This window comes from Fragaria vesca, linkage group LG2 (genome assembly GCF_000184155.1).
Source record: "Fragaria vesca subsp. vesca linkage group LG2, FraVesHawaii_1.0, whole genome shotgun sequence".
Classification (NCBI taxonomy): domain Eukaryota; kingdom Viridiplantae; phylum Streptophyta; class Magnoliopsida; order Rosales; family Rosaceae; genus Fragaria; species Fragaria vesca.
In genome coordinates, this window is record NC_020492.1 from 10,101,677 (window position 1) to 10,106,911 (window position 5,235).

General features: G+C 36.7%; 1 pseudogene across 1 annotated transcript in view; it reads right to left on the reverse strand.

Moving 5' to 3' along the window:
• Positions 1-3,227: 3,227 nt before the first annotated feature.
• LOC101291308 overlaps positions 3,228-5,235 on the reverse strand; it is a 7,573-nt pseudogene continuing 5,565 nt past the window's right edge. Inside the window, exons 2-4 of the transcript XR_184135.1 lie at positions 4,382-4,506; positions 3,613-3,858; positions 3,228-3,457 (exon numbers count right to left, since the gene is read on the reverse strand). The product of XR_184135.1 is annotated as a pentatricopeptide repeat-containing protein At2g13600-like (transcript). The remainder of the gene's footprint in view (positions 3,458-3,612; positions 3,859-4,381; positions 4,507-5,235) is intronic.

Sequence of the window (5,235 nt, forward strand, 5' to 3'; positions counted from 1 at the left end):
GTACGTAGTTCATCGTATTAGAGATATACCTTAGGCAGGCTCAACGGAAGTGATCATTTCATACAACTAGTGCATGGAATCGAACAGTTTGAGAGCCAAAGCTTGCTGACGCTCTAGATAACTGGGGTCAGCCACGAACCGAGCTTCATCCTTTTTATCTGCTTTCTCACCATCATCACATCACTATCAGAAACGTACATATATAATCCCCCTCTTCTGCATTTGCTCTCTTCAACTTCATCTTCATATCTTCTCCACACTGCCTGATCTTTCAATCTTTGCATGTCTGCCTCGAGCTCCTTCAGCTCTTCCCTAAGCCTCTTGAGAAATTCTTCTTTTTCTCGTCTGCAGCAAAATTAATAAAAATATCAGAACACTAAACCAAGCAGCTGCAAACACATCCACTTCATGCATAACATGCATGTGGGATATCAGTATGTCATCATATTCTGAACTCTGATTAGTTGGTACGTATTTGGACCAAAGTAATTCCCTCATAATATATAGGAAAACAACAACAAGAAAGTAAATCCTACACACCATTAATAAATAGTAAAGCATTTCAGGTATATTAAAGAGTTGGAACATTTATAGATCTTTCCTGATAATGATTTTGGAACATAGGGACTCAAATTGCACCCAGCTGATAGCCTCTCGTCGCCTCTATCCGATTTATACATGGCAGCACGTACGATCCTTGTCGACCTTCGGCCATTCATACGTGCTGTGCTGTTTAAAGCTAGCTATTAATCGCAAATGGAACAATAATTCGCCTTAAGCAGTGGTGTGCTCTCCCACCACAAAAGGTACAAACCAACTTAATTATCCTCACCATCAAACATATTACCACGTACATATCCACAAATGATTTCATAGCCATGGTGGAAGTATGGGCAAAGCTCATGGTGGTGAACCTTATAACAAATATATCACAAGGAGGGTGACACATTGCAATTTGCAAAGCAGACATGGTCCTCCGATTCGTCCGTGGAAGCACCTCCACCAGCCACTGGTCCTCTGAAGTCGGACCTGAATTCGACAGGAGTATTCGTGCCTGTTTGTTTGCAGTTCCGTTGTTAGATACCCATAAAAGATGAGAAAACAAGTCTATGGGAGTCACGCGTTCGAGTATAGGTTTGTAAAAGATTAAGCCAATTACACAAACACCAGGATATTATAGAAGCTAGAAAAGAAACCACATAATACGTAGAGAAGGCAATATATATCTCAAACTTGTTAACCAAAACAGAAGTAGAATTCAATAGTAAAAGCTTAATGGAAAAAACTCACACCAGGAGAAGAGGCGCGCGCACGCAGAGACTCTCGAAGGAGAGGGCGAGGTTTCTTACATCTCCATGCATGGGAGCTCGCATCGGGTCAATGAGAACGCGAAAGAACAATATATGCTATAGGTTATTTTTCTTTTTGATACGAAGAACAGTGCTAGGGTTTCTTTCTTGGCACTTCTTCTTATGCCTTTTATTTCCAAGATCGCAGTGGGCCGGTTCAAGTCTCACGTTTTGGGCTGGTTTGTCATAAGAACTCTGAATTGTCGTTCCATATGGATTGTAAGCTTCTGTTAGCTTAATGCCTTTTCCAGAAATTACTCCTAAATTGTAAACTTCACATTTTGTCAAAGCTAGATTATCATTTGAAGTAACTTGTGTTGAACATCATACAGTTATCATAGAACTCAGGAATTATTGACATTAAACCGGGATACGGCGAGTCGGCGAGAGGTTAATTGGCACGTTCCTCATAATCCAGAGGATAAACTGGCACTGCATATTTCTACCCAACATGATACATAACAATGCAAGTCGACCACTACTTGTTTACGCAGTAATTTCTCATCACACATTCTATATTATAGTATGATTCATGTATATGTTGGTATGATTCACGGCTCAATGACATATATGGAAAGTCGCATCAATAAAAAAAAACATCATATGGAAAGAACAGAACATGGGAGCTAAAACAAAAGACGAGAGAGAAGGCACCCTAAGTAACCAAAATCTAAGGCGACACCTTTTTATCTAGAAGATTTAGCTCCAAACAAGTTCGTATAATGGAAATACATAACTTTTGGCACGTCTCGACGCATATCATTTCATACAACTACTTGTGCATTAAATCTAACAGTTTTAAGAGCCAAAGCTTGCGGATGCTCTATACTAGTTTTTGTGCCTGCGTGTTGTTATGAGGAACAATCAAGTGTTGAACACTACTGAGCATTCTTAATGAAGTGTATTGTTGTCAAATGACTGGATATGAATTATGACATAAGCTATAGACATAATGTATTAATATCAATGAGCTAGGTTAAAACATAAATTGATTCAAAAATAATAAAATACTTTTATACAGTAAATTACAATGTAGTAAATAAAAATATTCTGATATTTATTGTCTCCCACCTCCCATCCCATAACCTCACTACAGATTAAGACTTTAGGAGTGCACAATGTAGTATATTGACCTAGACCTAGAAAGAACCTTTTGCTTAAGCCCGAGAAACCATATGCTGATCTTCACTTGCTCTATTGCTCTATCTTTGCTGTACCACTTGATGAATTTGGATCTCTGTGCCCACATGTTAATCTGCACAAGTTCATACAAATTTAATACATATATAATAAGAATTCACAATAATCTCAAGCCTACATTTCTACAGAATATATCTACTTATGCATTTGCAACCAAATGAACTTTGTAACTTTACACCGGTTCATTTGAAATTAAGTCATTACCATTGCTTATCTTTGCACCAAAGTTTTTGTGGCGAGTGCTATAAACTTAATCTTTTTGTATAAGATGAACCTTTTGTTTCACCCAAATTACTACCAACCAAACCTAATGGAAAGACTTGGTCACACCACTACAATTTAGATCAACACCCACATATTGTGTGGGAAATTAACCTAAAATGCCACACATACGTGTGTGGGCAAGCCAAATTGCCACATTACACCCACAAATATTGGGTATGTGCGCTCTAGAGATGTGACAATCTAAAGAAAAGCCATATTTGTTTATACTGTGGCATAAGTTAGAATATAATAATCATGTAGGCCCAGCTTTCATTCAATCATAGTATAATCGGTTCTTTTTTTTCTTTTTATTTATATAAATGTTTTTGGTCTAATATCGAGATTCTGGGGATGGATGATGACTCATATCCAGAATTCAAGATCATTCATTTGATTTCATATATATGTCTTGGGATGGATGGGTTCAGCGATGATCAGTGTCAACGATGATATCATATGTTCTTGGGTTCAGTCATGGTTTCAGCCTCCAACTCGGGGATGGATTTTGGGATGGGTTCAATTAGAGATGAAATGCACATACCCATACATCGTTTGAAACTCTAAAATCATATCCTGATAGGGTCGATCTGGTTGAGGTTCTTCCAGTTAAACTTGGCGTGCATCATGATGGTGATCCTTGCATACTTAAAAACAGAGAGCAGATGGTTAGAGAACAAGATTAGATCACATCTTTCAAAATCAATTGTATCTGCATTGAAGCAGACTGAAATAGATATAGCTAGCAAAGAAAAATATCGATATGTACTAGACATCTTTAATCGGATATCATATGACTAACCTCAGGTTGAATTCACCCACTGCATGACAACAACCAAAACAAGGGACAAGATGAACCCATCAAATTTTCAGCAGTTAAATCTATAATTGAAAAACTCATATACCTCTGCAGTCGGTCAATATTGTAAAAAGGGTGGGCAGCACCTTTTTCTTAGATCCGGCTTTTGCTGCTTCACGATGGCCATCACCATGTCGCCGGAGCAAGAAACGGCAGATGGCTATGATTTCCCTCGAATCCCTGGATCACCTACGAAGATAATTAATTAGATGAAGATCAGTGGTTTCTGTGAGATCAAGGAGGAATTTTCTGTTAAAAGCCAGATTTTTTTTTCTTCGGATATAGATGAGAAGAAAGAAGACAGACGAAAACGAAGAACATGAGATAACAGAGAAGAGAGAGACGGGCTCACAAACTATAGATCTGAGAAAAGGAATTTAACATGGAATATTAAACTCCACTTTCCATCAAAACTAACATAAAATAAACACTCACTAGTTCTTTTCAAAAAGAAAAAAAAAAACACCCACCAGTAAATTATAAAAGAAGAAAGTATATAATTTTGATTAAAGCTAGGCAGCTAGCCCCTCAATTGGAGGATTGACGTTTTAATAACCCTATAAAAAATGACATTTCATAAAAATTTGACAAATCCATATGCTCAAAATAGTACACTGGATAATTGTATTAATAAATAACAAAGAAAAATTAAACAGAAAATATGATCTAAAGACTGCAAAATGTCAATTGAACCAAAAATGAATCCAATTACCTGGAGAAAAGAAGGCAATTCAGGAAGGCATGCCCTCCATGAAGCCAAGAAACGTGGGGAGAGAGGCCTCTCACTAAAATAGATACCACGTTTTTGACTTTATCAGAGTTCTCCAGTTGTAAATCCTGGATGCAAAAAGATCAGAAAAAGGCAGAATGTTGAGACATATGGACTACAGATTAGGAAGTGATTCTCTAAAATATTAGAAATTATTTATTGTTCTCATACTTGTGGCACAAAGTAAAACAAAGGAACAAGTGAGTGTGACTCAGATTAACAACACAAGTATCTTTTAGGATTCTGCATTTAGCAATTTCAGATAAGATTTAATGAAGTCGTTAAAATGTTTTAGAATAGAAATAGGTGTTTTCTGATCTTCCTTACTAATGTTATATTATGATTAATTTCTCTAAACAGGAATTTAAAATTAGTGGATGAGTACAGTTATCAATGTAAACAAATACATCACCTTGATGCAACAAAGTATATGTCAATAAGGTTTTTTAACGCAAAACGTGTCACATCCCGGTTCTTAAGTCAATTTACGGTTATTTACTTTTGGTATATCTTTGACATTTTACCGTTTTAAGTAACTGTTTACCATTTAAGGCTCCAAAAGTTGACTTTTTCTTCCGTTTCGAATTTGGGAAAACTTTCTTCATGAAAGTCGTAGAGAACGTTAAACAGAGTTCGTGGACACGTGGCACGCTTAAAATGGAGTTTGTATGAAGAAGTTATGGTCTAAAAACGAAAGTTACTATTTTTGTAAAAAGGGGTAAATTTTAGTAGGCTTTATTTTGTTGGGTATTTAGTTTGGACCGGGTAAGAGAAGCCCAAAACTCTCTCTCTCTCTC